Below are 14,323 nucleotides of genomic sequence, written 5' to 3'. Positions count from 1 at the left end.
GGCGGAGAGGATGCATCTCGTAAACGGGTAAGTACGGATCATATTTTAAAACAAATAGCCGATTCCCCTAGACAAAACGAGCATAAAGCGAAGGGGAAAATGTGTAAGGGATGGGTGAACCTCCGCTTTAAAGCTAAAGTACGACCAAAATATAAAACACAAAAATCAGCACAAGGGACAATCTGACTTATGCCGCGTACACACAACCGTTTTTCGGGTTGTAAAAAATAACATTTTTAAAGGGTCTAGAAAAAACGATGTTTTTTTCAACCCGTTTATTAAAACTGCCTTGCCTACACACAATAGTGAAAAAAAAATTCTCTAGCAAAGTGCAGTGACGTACAACACGTACAACGGCACTATAAAGGGGAAGTTCCATGCGGATGACGCCACCCTTTGGGCTGCTTTAGCTGATTTCGTGTTAGTAAAAGACGATTCGCGCTTTTCAGTCTGTTACAGCGTGATGAATGTGTTTACTTCATTGCGAACGCTAGTTTTACCAGAACGAGCGCTCCCGTCTCATAACTTGCTTCTTTTTTCACGTCGTTAAAGCCCACACACGACCATTTTTTACAACGTTAAAAACGTTGTGCAAAAAATAGAGCATGTTCTAAATTTTTAATGGCCATTTTTTAGATCGTGAAAAATGCTCTGGAGCCCACACACGATCGTTTTTAATGACATTTAAAAAAAAAACATTTTTTAGAACCTGAAAAACGGTCGTGTGTACGTGCCATAACAGTTAGAAGGATGTGCCCCTTGTGCTGATGCCACTTTAATTGGTTAAATCCAGATAAACATGTAACAAGGGCGCTCCTAAATGTCAGGACCTAGCATATAATTTCTGCATTGGATAAGGGTATTGAGAGGATGTGATCTTCAAACACTCAAAGAGGAAAGCAATCTCTAATAGAAAACAGATAAATAAAAAAGGTGCCTCCAAGTGCAGAATTAAAAACTTTTAATATCCCCAAAAATAATTAAAAACCCTTACAGGATCAAAGATAAGAAAGGGCATATCACGCGTGTGTACAGTGGGTGATACAGCATCAAGGGGGTCTCAGTATATACAACTTCCAGCAAAAAATCCAGAGAGACCAGCAGATGTGCGCTCCAGGCTCTGGGAACACTGGTGAAGCAGTCTAGGAACAAGGATCCCGGAAATGACGTCAGCAGAAGGGGACAACAACCAGCATGGACCACAAACAGGAAACAGGAAATAGGTCAATATCAAAATGGGACGCGTTTCGGAACTACTGACTGGTTCCTTTTTCAGCTAATGACAAGTTAATAGAAGCTTAGCTTCTTATAGTTTGTGGGCGGAGCTGTGGGCGGGACTGTGGGCAGTAGTTTCTTTTATCTATTGGTTAAATCCACCGCTCTCCATTCCTACCCACCCCCACTTCTGGTGTGGCAGGGGGTAATGGAACTGTGGGAGCTCTCATCAAAAGTGCCCAACTTTGCCCACTCTTTCTGTCAAGTTCCTCCATTCATAGAAGGTGAACTACAACAAAGTAAACTATGAATAGGGGATGGGCGGATTATTACAAGGCCCACCCTTATAAATCTTGCTTCATTCATAGAAGCTGTATTATGGCTTTAACCACTTCAGCCCCGGACCATATTGCTGGTCAATGACCGGGCCACTTTTTGCACTGCGTCGCTTTAACTGAAAATTGCACGGTCGTGCGACGTGGCTCCCAAACAATTATTTTTTCCCACAAATAGAGCTTTCTTTTGGTGGTATTTGATCACCTCTGCGGTTTTTAGTTTTTGCACTATAAACAAAAATAGAGCGCCAATTTTGAAAAAAAATGAATATTTTTTACTTTTTGCTATAATAAATATCCCCCAAAAATATATAAAAAAAAGTTTTTTTTCCTCAGTTTAGGCCGATACGCATTCTTCTACATATTTTTTGTTAAAACAAAATCGCAATAAGCGTTTACTGATTGGTTTGCGCAAAAGTTATAGCGTTTACAAAATAGGGGATAGTTTTATGGCATTTTTATTAATATTTTTTTTTTACTAGTAATGGCGGCGATCAGCGATTTTTATCGGTACTGCGACCTTATGGCGGACACTTCGGACACCTTTGACAAATTTTTGGGACCATTGGCATTTTTATAGCGATCAGTGCTATAAAACTGCATTGATTACTATACAAATGCCACTGGCAGTGAAGGGGTTAACACTAGGGGGCGAGGAAGGGGTTAATCATGTTCCCTGGGTGTGTTCTAACTGAAGGGGGGTGGGACTGCCATGGGGAAATGACAAATCGCTGTTCATACATTGTATTAACAGACGATAGGTCATTTCCCCCCCTAACAGGACCGGGAGCTGTGTGTTTACACACACAGCTCCCGGTTCTTGCTCTGTAACGAGCGATCGCAGGTGCCCGGCGGTGATCGCGCGCGCCCCTATTGGCTGAACGGCGAGATGACGTATAGCTACGTGATCTCGCCCAGCCGAGCCGACCTGCCGCCGTATGACTGCAGCGGCTGGTCGGCAAGTAGTTAATGAATGGAGTAGCTGGGTGGAAAGGGCAGGCATAGTCCGGCACACCTTAAAACTGTCACCAAAAGGCAACGCCTTAGACTACTTAGCCATCCTGACCTGCAGAAAGCAAGCTTTGAGTTTACTGAAGGATCCACAGAGCCAACTGGATGGTCTTTTCTCCATTCTAGTAGTGCGTATTGTGGGAGTTTTCTGGGTCAGTTCCTGTATCTAACATGTACACCCAACACTGAATCTGTTCCTCTGTCCACCTATCACTAGGCACTACTTAGCCGTGTTGACCGGGTCAATTTTATTGGCTTGGCTGGTACCTGCTGACATGGTTGTCACTCTACAAAAAGGCCCAGAAGACAAACCCCTGCATGTACGCTGTATCACTGACTCCCTCAGGAGCTCTGGACTGTTGGATTCTTCTGCCATTCCAAGTGGTGCCTTGCCCTTAAAGGGGTTGTAAAGGTACAATTTTGTTTTCCTAAATAGTTTCCTTTACCTTAGTGCAGTCCTCCTTCACTTACCTCATCCTTCCATTTTGCTTTTAACCACTTCGTTACCGGGCCTATTTTGGCACTTTTCTCCTTTATGTAAAGATCACAATTTTTTTGCTAGAAAATTAATCAGAACCCCCAAACATTATATATTTTTTTAGCAGACACCCTAGGGAATAAAATGGCGGTCATTGCAACTTTTTTTCTCGCAAGGTATTTGCGCAATAATTTTTCAAACGCCTTTTTTTAGGGAAAAAAACTGTTTCATGAATTAAAAAATAACAAAACAGTAAACTTAGCCAAATTTTTTTGTATAATGTGAAAGACGGTGTTACACCGAGTAAATAGATACCTAACATGTCACGCTTTAAAATTGCGCACACTCATGGAATGGCGCCAAACTTCGGTACTTAAAAATCTCCATAGGCGACGCTTTAATTTTTTTTACAGGTTACTATTTTTGAGTTACAGAGGAGGTCTAGTGCTAGAATTGTTGCACACACTCTAACACACGCAATGATACCTCACATGTGGGGTTTGAACGGTGTTTACATATGTGGACTTGCATGGGCGTTCGCTTCTGCATGCCAGCGACCGGGACAGGGGCGTTTAAATTTTTTTTTTTTATTATTATTTTTTTTTTTTTACGAGAGCTGGAGAAGCACCGGATGGCGGCGGGAGGGGGAGGCGTCCCCTGCCGCTGCCTAGAAGAACGATCGAGCGGCGGAACCGCCGCTTTGATCGTTCTCCTGGTGCACAGAATCGCCGGCTGAAGACGGCGATATCTGAATGATGCCTGCAGGGACATCCTCGGGTCTGAAGTGGTTAAAGGAGAATACATTGGGATGCAGTTTAAAGTGTGGCCTATTCATAGCTACAAACTTTCTGAAATTATAAAGGACACGGTCAGCACATAGTATGTAGGCAAAGCACACACCCTAATCCACGGCCCTACACAGACCAAAACGATCCAATATGCAGAAAAAGTTTGGCTAAACCACTCAAATACTTTTCTGACCTTTTTTTTTTCTTTTATATGAGCTTTTAAAAAATAACAAGTGTAGTGATATAGAGGTTTTAGAAAAAGTTCAGTGCAGCATAACACTTTTGGTAGTAAAATAGTACATTTTGTATAAAGATTTACACATCAGACCAAAAAGAGGGACAACTGAGGCTTCACTATGGACAGAGGGATTTGCTTACTTTAAGGTGACCAGATTTTTAAAATGAAATCCGGGGACATTTTTTTTTTACTAGTAATGGCGGCAATAAGCTGCCCGTCGCTGCCGCCCCGCCTCACAGCCTGTCAAGTCTTACTCTCCAGCCCCGGCTATTACTGGGTGGGGGACGGAGGAAGATCACTCCACCAGGGAAGGCAAGGAGATAGGCAGGTGGCTGGCTGGGACTTGAGCCAAGGCAGATGAAAATGCAAGCCGGAGCGGAACAGGCATGCACTGTAGACTTCTCCTCTACTTTTATTCCTGCCTGGTGTGTTCCTGGGTCTTCATGATGCTGTTTGTTCACTAAGGTTCTCTAACAAACCTATGAGGGCTTCACAGAACAGCTGTATTTATACTGAGATTAAATTACACACAGGTGGACTCTATTTACTACTTAGGTAACTTCTGAAGGCAATTGGTTCCACTAGATTTTAGTTGGGGGTATCAGAATAAAGAGGGCTGAATACAAATGCACGCCACACTTTTCAGATATTTATTTGTAAAAGAATTTACCATTTATCATTTACCTTCCACTTCACAATTATGTGCACTTTGTGTTGGTCTATCGCCTCTATCACATAAAATCCCAATAATATACATTTATGTTTTTGGTTGTAACATGACAAAATGTGAAATATTTCAAGGGGTATGAACTATGAATACTTTTTCAAGGCACTGTGTATAAAATGTTATATATATATATATATATATATATATATATATATATATATATATATATATACACACACACACTTCGCCCGCCATTTGTCATTTTTCAGTCCAATTAGAATCTAGATCATCTATCGTGTAAACCTCTCTATTTCTATTTAAAATACTGGATTCAATTATCATATTTGGTGAATATATTAAATCTATGTGTAGAAATAAATAAACCATTATAAATGATTCCTTTGTGTTAAGGACATCTAGTGGTGAAAACTAAATATGCATCAAATACTATTTTAAAGAAGAGGACATCTACTGTAATGGTTGATATCAATAAAGGATACCATAAACTGTGAAATTAGGACATCTAGTGGCCTAAAGTAATATGAATACTATGTTGTCAATACTGATAACTATATGTGTATAAAAACTATAAATTATATTCTATTTCATGTTAATCTTTATAAATACAAATTAAATGTGAAAAAATAAGTGACTAAAATTACCGTATTTATCGGGGTATACCGCGCGCCGGCGTATAATGCGCACCCCAACCTTAGAAAGGTAGTTTAAGGAAAAAAAAAGAAAACTTACATTTTTGCCCTGCGTCCATCGGCGGCCTTGTCCGGCGTCCGTCTGCGGCCTTGCGCGGGGTCCGTCCAGTCTTGTGGGTGCCCGTCTGCGTCTTTGGAGATGTCCGTCTGCGGCCTCCATTCAGGTGTCCGTCTCCATCCAGCGTGTCCGTCTACGAGTCCATCCGCACCTTGCCCGGGGTTTGCAGCGGTGTTTGTCTTTGGATTTGGCGCCGAGAGGAGCCGGATTTCCTGTGTGTTCAGCTTCCCTCGGCTCCTCTCGCGTGGCTGCGGGCGGAGCCGAGCGTGGCCTAGCCGAGTGCGCAGTACACTCGGCTCGGCTCTAGGCTGCGGCGGGCGGAGCCGAGCGTGGCTGAGCCTAGCCGAGTGCTTGGCTCTAGACAGTGGGGATCGGCGTATATCGCGCACCCACGATTTCCCCCTGATTTTAAGGGGAAAAAAGTGCGTGGCATACGCCGATAAATATGGTATATATAAAATATGTATAATAAATCTACATTAATTCTGAGTAAATTTACAATATATTGGACATATTGAACCCTAATAGGAGTATTAAATTATATAAAAAAAATCAAAAAAAAACATATATATAAAATAATATAAGAAACATTTGTACCAGTTGGATTAAATAGACACAAATGCTGACATTGACAAATTGGATATAAAACAATTCATATCTATACCTATATTGAGACCTGCAGGATTTAAAGTATTTAACTCAACTATCCATTTCGTTTTGTACATGGAAATAGCTTGGTCATATTACCACGCCTCCAGTGTTGTTACGGTTTTGTCAATACCACAAAAAGTCAATAAACTCTGATCTTTATTGTGATGCAATTTAAAGTGAATTGACACACCATGCTTTTTGTATGTTATTAATAGGTTCATTGAATCTGACCCCTAATTTTCTTGCTGTACGCCCCACATATGGAATCCCACATGGACAGCGCAACAAGTATTTAACATGATCATTTTGACAGGTGATACATTCATTGATTTTGTATGCCTTTCCTGTACTATTTGATTTAAAGGAAGTACTTTTTCTGACTGTATTTCTAACAGTTTTACACGCATTACAGGGGGTCCCCGACTTATGAACGCAATAAGGACTGTAGGTTTGTTCGTAAGTGAAATCTGTTCGTAAGTTGGAACACTGCTTGTAAGTGTAACTTCCGCCTGTGCAGGGATGTGGCATGTTCCGGGAGCTTCCGGGGGTCTTCTGGCCATGCAGTACATGAAGTGTGAAATGTGTGGAATGTGGCAAGATAGCTGCTCGGAGGTGTTTTGATTAACATCAGACACTACACATAAAGATATTTAAACTCTTTAAAAAACATGTTCGAGAAACAAATACTCACATGGCGGGACATACCTAAAGGATAGAATTATACCCAGAAGTCTCCATTGGGACATGTGCTCCAATGATGGCCTAGAGCAGTAATGGCGAACTATATTTCCCATGATGCTCATGCACTCTGCAGTGTAGTTGAGCATCATGGGAAATGTAATTCCAAAACATCTGGGTTGCCAAGGTTTGCCATCACTGGCCTAGAGGATAAAAAACTTACAGATGAGTGGTATGCTTTCTTTAACAAAAGTGAACAAAAACTCCTTAATTTGATTGTGTCAAGGAGGAGGACTAATCTTTTGAAGATTTGAAACTAAAATATCTGAACTCAAAGAATATTTGCATCCTTATGATACAGCTGAAAATAAAAGAGAGGTCCACTCATTTACAACAGATAAAGTGGATAAAGACACTAAACATGAGAAACAAAAAAAAAAATATATCTAAGAGATGTTAATGTCTAAAGGAAACATACAGTGTATAAATAGCAGGCAGAAGCAATTTTCCAAAGCTTAGACTCCAAGGAATTCTCAGTTGAAAAAAGGAGGAACCACATCAGGTTACATCTAATGTCATGAATACACCTGCCCGAAGGGTAAATAACCCCAATGGGACCTCCCGATAGAACAGCACCCAGAAACCATGTGGATAATCAATCAAGGAAATATAACCTGTGTGGAAGGGGTAATGCCTCTTACCAGGGGAATCCTCTGCAAAGGGGAAATATAACCCTCCTTATTGGGGTTATCAGCAACCTGGGACACCAAGATACCAAAAACTCACCAACAATAGATATCAACGCCTAGTTTATGATCAGGTTTGCTCCCCAAGACATAGGGAAGAAGAATGCTATTATAGGGATTTTTGGAGGAGAGGACATGGGAACCCCCCCCCCCATGCACAACAAATGGGGTTCATGTAATCCAAACAGAGGAAGACCCATACCAAGAGGAGGCTGAGGACTGGTAAGAGAACTACCTGTAACAAATACAGATGAAGTAGAGGGGAATGAAAGAAAAAGAGAATATTTAAGCAGGGTATCTACAATCTGAGCAAAGTATAATACACATAAATTAATTAAAAATCCTGGATCTGAGGTTGAAATATACCCTAGATCAGTGTTTCCCAACTCCAGTCTTCAAGGCACACCAACAGGTCATGTTTTCAGGATTTCCCTCAGATGAAACGCCTGTGGTAATTACTAAGGCAGTGAAACTGATCAAATCACCTGTGCAAAATAATGGAAAGCCTGAAAACATGACCTGTTGGTGTGCCTTGAGGACTGGAGTTGGGAAAGACTGCCCTAGATAAAGGAATAAACAAATTCAATGCTTATTGTGGCAGGAGTGACTTTGGGTCGGGGATTTGTGCGGCTCAGCTTGCCCTGGAGAGTTCTGAAGGCTCCTTGTCCTGCTTCCCCGATGCTTCTTATGTGTAGATCACCCTGTATCTCTAATAGGGCACAGGGTGAATGAGAACCCCACTATGATTTGTGCTAGTCAGATTCAATGCTGTATATATATATGTATATATTGTGTTTTGGCTGTTGTGTACTATTTGCTGTGAAATTTGGGGTTCTATTGTTGCTGCCTGCCTCAACTATTATGGGATGTGTGTGTTTGCTGTGAGGAAAGAGGGCGGGGGGATTCCTCCAACAGCCCCCCTGCTAAGACTGTTTATTGATGAGAAGGTAAACACACCTGACCTGTGTTTCCATTGTCATTGGACAGTTTAAGTGGGAGGGACGTGTTTTGAAGGTTGACATCTGTGTGTCCATGTGTGATAATAAAATCAGTTTGTTTTGCCACTCTACACTGAGGTGTTGTCTGGTGGTTTTTACCCTACACCTTGATTATGAACAAGTATTAGCTATGAAGCGGCCTGCTATTTTTCTAGCTGGTGCTGCCTTTAATGTAGAGGGTAGTCAGAGATTTAACTACCTCTGATTGTATTATTTTACCAAATTTGGGCCTCTGTTCCAGCCATGGCTGTACTGTGAGTGACCACTATTGTCACCTGGGGTGTTAGTACCACCCCAGGCCAAGGGTGGCAGCAGTCAAGTCAGGGTGTATTTGTGTTCTTCCTTGGCAGCCAATCAGTGGGAGTTGATCGTCTCGCTGTGCATGCTGGGGGAGAGTACTTAAGGGACAGACGTCATTAGTTCGGGGGTCATCGATCCCTGATCTGTCCCCCCTCCCCCCCGTGAGTGGGTCTCCTGGCCGGGGTGCGTGTTCAAGTGTTCCTGGCTCCAGGACCACGTTGGTCCGAAGTTGTGATCTACCAAGTAGGCCCGGTAGTCAGACTGGGTCTACGCTTGCAGAGTGGTCCTGTGCTGTCCATCCTGGGGGGAGGAAGCCACTTAATGAAGCACCTATTCTGGAGAGCACCGAGCAGAGGGCTGGTATGCTCAGGAGAGGCCTTGAACTTCATTTAAGGATTCACTATCACTGAGAGGCCGAGTGAAGGTCACCTGTCAGTTCTGAGTTCACAAGAATTTATTTCAAGAAGAGATCCGGGTGCTTAATCCGGTGCTGAGAGGATTCTGGACCGAATATGTCTCCTACTTTGGGAAGGTCTGTGGCAGAGACTTTACCAAGTTTCCGTGCGACACCCTGGCAGGTTAATGAGAGAGGCCTATTGTCATGTTACATGATATTATTTTTATTATGTACTGTCTCTTTAATCCCTATCTAGTTTGACTCTTGTGGCATTCCTTAGTTTGCATGCTGCTCAGTCTCCTCCCCCTCTTTTCTGTATCAGTCATTTCAATGCTGTACTTCATGTGACCTGTATGTTTCTTCTACCTGCATGTAAGAATCGTTCTTTTACCTGTTGTAACTTGCATTCTACGGATCATACGACGAATAAACATCGCCAGATCTTCTTTCATGTGAGTTGTGACTGAGTAAGCTATCTGGAAAGGTGATTTGGGATGGATAATCTCTTCAGGGCAATGAGCTCCATGTGCTACTAAAAAATACATTCATAGCCTTTGTAGCCGATTCAGAATAGTAAAAGAACGTATCCAGCAGCCTGCACAGAGATAACTGCGTCACAGAACAGATCATAGTGAAGTGTAACTGTGTGTATTGCATGAGAATTCTGCATACAACCCCAGCACAGCTTGTTACAGCTCCTCACAGTATACAGACACTCTTCACTGCTACAGTCAAGCCTGTGTACTGCAGGCCATCATGAGTGGAAAGGGCTCAGTGTGTGATGAAACACCACAGCATGCTTCACACAGAGAAAGCCAGGATGAGGACCCAGAGTCCACTGCATTGACCAAACGCTCTGTGAAACCCACTTGGAAGGTTAAAGAGAACTATGAATCCATGAGAACTGAACTAGCAACCAGTTTGAAGCAGATTTGGGATAAAATCCTCACCCACATTGATGTGATTTCATGTCCCAGCCATGAGGTACTGCAACTAGAGGGCGCCATAAAGCATCTCTCTGCTTCATACGAACTGTACCAGACTACAAGCAACAAGTATAAAACTATTCTGCAAAGCATCAACACTGAGGAGTCCTTAGAGCAACTTAACAATGCCCAGCTTCTTAATGAGGAAAGAGAAAGCTTTATCCAGCGAACTAAAGCAAAGGCAGAAGCAAAATTAATGCTGCCACGGGACACTGTATCTCACAAATCTGTATCCACTAGACGTTCTAAAGGTTCCTCTAGATCCCGAAGTTCAAGGCACTCAACGCTTAGTGAACAGCTAATGAATGCCCGCGCCGAAGCAGAGGCTATCAAGGTACGGGCCGCATATGCAAAAAAGAGAGCAGAAATGGAAACCGAGGCAGCGCATCAAAAGGCAGTAATGGAAACCGAGGCAGCGCATCAAAAGGCAGTAATGGAAACCGAGGCAGCGCATCAAAAGGCAGTAATGGAAGCCGAGGCAGCGCATCAAAAGGCAGCAATAGAAGCTCAAACGGCACGTCAAAGGGCAGCAATTGAAGCTTTAAAGGAACAGAGCAACTACGAGGCAGCTGCAGCAAAACTAAAGGTTTTGGAACAAGCTATCGGTGCAGATGAAGATGCTAGCGAAAGGGTCAGCGTCAAGGCAGATGTAGAAGATCCTTTTGAACGCACTAAGAACTATGTTCTAAACCACAGCAGTGAACACTCAATTACCTCCACGTTTCACGGCAACGCAAGGACTTCACCACATCATCAGGTAAAAGCTGTTCCAGCCACTTCCTACATGCAAACCCACCCCAGTGCAGCTCCCGACTGTCATGCTGATCCCGCATATGTCACAAAACGGCACACTAATCCGCAAGCAAGTCGCCAGCCTCCTGCTAACAGTACTGTTCCAGACCTTCACCCAACAATTCAGCTGAATGCCCTTGCTGCACCATATCTTCCCACGTCTCTTTGCAACGATACCATAAACAATGCTATCCACAACAATCAACCAGCAACCTCCTATGTAAAGTCAGAGGCAACAGAGGTAGTAAAGTACTTACTTCGACATGAGCTCGCCAAGTCAGGCCTAGTAAACTTCGACGACCATCCTGAAAATTATAGAAGCTGGAAAGCCGCTTTCAAAACTACATTAGGCGGTATCGGTTTTACTGCCGATCGTGAGCTGGATCTGCTGATCGGGTTGCTTGGCCCACAGTCAACAGAACGTGTCAAGAGCCTCAGGTCAGTTTACATCGACAATCCAACTGCAGGTCTCACCGCAGCATGGGAGCGTCTAGAACAGACTTACGGTAGTCCTGAAGCCATAGAGAATGCATTGCTCAAACGATTGGAAAATTTCCCAAGGATATCTGGTAAGGACAATATAGAGTTCCAGAGACTCAGCGACCTTCTTCTCGAAGTCCAGCTTGCCAAAACTGACCCTAAGCTACCTGGCCTCAGTTACCTGGACACTGCTCGAGGAGTTAACCCTATCGTTTGCAAGCTTCCGCATGGCCTACAAGAAAAGTGGATCCAAGTTGGGTCATCATACAAACGGGAAAACAAGGTTTCCTTTCCCCCGTTCTCCTACTTCTGCAATTTCGTCAGGAACATTGCTGACACCAAGAACGATCCTAGTTTTGCATTCAGCGAGTTCAATACTCCCTCACCTAAAGGTGACAACCTACATACTAGCTACAGGAACCGCAGAGGTCCCGTGTCTGTTAGGAAGACAGACATTATTCCCACTCCCGCCCCAAACAAGAGCGGCAAGATCGAAAACCCAAACCGATTATGTCCCATCCACAAGAAGCCTCATCCCCTCAAAAAATGTATCGGTTTCAGAAAGAAGCCCCTACAAGAACGAAAGGAACTCCTAAAGACTTTTGGGGTATGTTATAGATGCTGTGCTTCCACCGATCACTTTGCCAAGGAATGTAAAACTCCTATCAAGTGCATAGAGTGCGGTTCCGAGGACCATGTGCAAGCACTCCATCCCCTTGAGTCCAATCCTTCACAACATGCAGACCTTCCTCCTGGGCAGAACCACAGCGGGAAGAGTACAGATCACGTACCTAATTCCACCATGGTATTTTCTTCGTGCACTGAAGTCTGTGGGGAAGACCACCGTGACAAATCTTGCGCTAAAATATGCCTAGTGAATATTCATCACAAGGATCAGCCAGAAAGGACTTTAAGGGTGTATGCTATCTTAGACGATCAAAGCAATCGATCGCTTGCACGATCCGAACTGTTCGATCTATTTTGCACAAAAGGAGAGGTTCACCCTTACACCTTAGGCACTTGTAGTGGAACTACAGAGGTTTTTGGAAGAAGGGCTCATGGATTTATTGTGTCCTCCCTAGAAAATAACCTACAATTACCCTTACCTACACTTGTAGAGTGTAACCAGATACCAGCCAACAAAGAAGAAATACCTACACCAGAAGTTGCCTTCTACCACCCTCATCTAAGGTCAATAGCCAGTGAAATCCCACCACTTGACAAAGATGCTAAAATCCTTCTTCTGCTGGGAAGAGATATTCTAAGGATCCACAAGGTACACAGGCAGGTCAGCGGACCTCCAGAGGCCCCATTCGCCCAGTACCTGGACTTAGGCTGGGTCATCATAGGCAACGTCTGTATAGGCAAAATGAAAAGGCCTACTAACATTTCTTCATTCAAGACAAATGTATTGCCAAATGGTCGTAATACTCACTTTGAGCCATGCCCACATCACTACTGGGTAAAGGAGAAGGTAACTAGCTGCAAGTTGCGACATTGCAACACAAACCTTTCCCGCACCTACGATGACAGCTTTGGTTCTACAGTTTTCAACGTAAGCAGTGAAGACGACAAGTTGGCTCCTTCGGCAGAAGACAAAGAATTCCTTAAAGTAATGGACAATGAGTTCTTTCAGGAAGATTCCAATAGCTGGGTAGCACCCCTACCCTTTCGCCTCCCGAGAGAGAAGCTACCAAACAATCTACATCAAGCAGTCAAAAGATTCTCCTCCTTAAAGCGTACCTTAAGCAGGAAGCCAGAGATGGAAAGACATTTTGTGGACTTCATACAGAATATCTTCGACAGGGGTCATGCCGAACCCGCACCCCCATTGAAAGAAGGAGAAGAATGCTGGTACCTCCCTTCCTTCGGTGTGTATCACCCACGAAAGCCAGACCAAATCAGAGTTGTCTTTGACTCCAGTGCCCAACATGAAGGCTTCTCACTTAACGACATGCTCCTCACAGGGCCCAACTTGAACAACAACCTCATTGGAGTCCTAATTCGCTTTCGTCAAGAACCTGTAGCGGTGATGGCCGACATTCAACAAATGTTCCACTGCTTCATCGTCAAGGAAGATAACAGGAATTACCTCAGGTTTCTATGGCACAAGGACAACGACATCAACAAAGAGGTAATTGATTACCGAATGAGGGTACATGTCTTTGGGAACAGCCCTTCCCCAGCTGTAGCAATCTATGGACTAAAAAAGACAGCTCAGCTTGGAGAAGCTGAGTATGGATCCGATGCTCGTCAATTTGTTGAAAGGAACTTTTACGTAGATGACGGGCTCAAATCCTTTCCTACTGCTAAAGAAGCAATTAATCTTCTTACCAGAACAAAGGAGATGCTAGCTGTAGCAAACTTGAGACTTCACAAAATTATATCTAACAGCCAAGAGCTAATGAATGCATTTCACCCTGAGGACTATGCCGCCAGTGTGAAAGACCTTGACCTTGGGTCAGACACACCCCCTATACAGAGAAGTCTAGGTCTGCTGTGGAACATCAAGGCAGACACATTCACCTTCCAGGTGTCAACCTGTGACAAACCCTTCACCAAGAGAGGAGTCTTGTCCGTAGTGAACAGCATCTACGACCCACTGGGATTTATAGCCCCAGTCACCATCCAAGGTAAGATGTTATTACGACAGCTTACTACCGATAACCTAGATTGGGACACTCCGTTACCTATTGAGAAACAACAAAGATGGGAGAAATGGAGAGGTTCTCTGAAGACATTAGAACAGCTCCAAATTCCACGTTGCTATGCCCCAGTCTCCATCTCAGCCGCTG

Source organism: Rana temporaria, chromosome 12, assembly GCF_905171775.1.
Source record: "Rana temporaria chromosome 12, aRanTem1.1, whole genome shotgun sequence".
NCBI lineage: Eukaryota > Metazoa > Chordata > Amphibia > Anura > Ranidae > Rana > Rana temporaria.
This window is presented reverse-complemented; position numbering follows the sequence as displayed.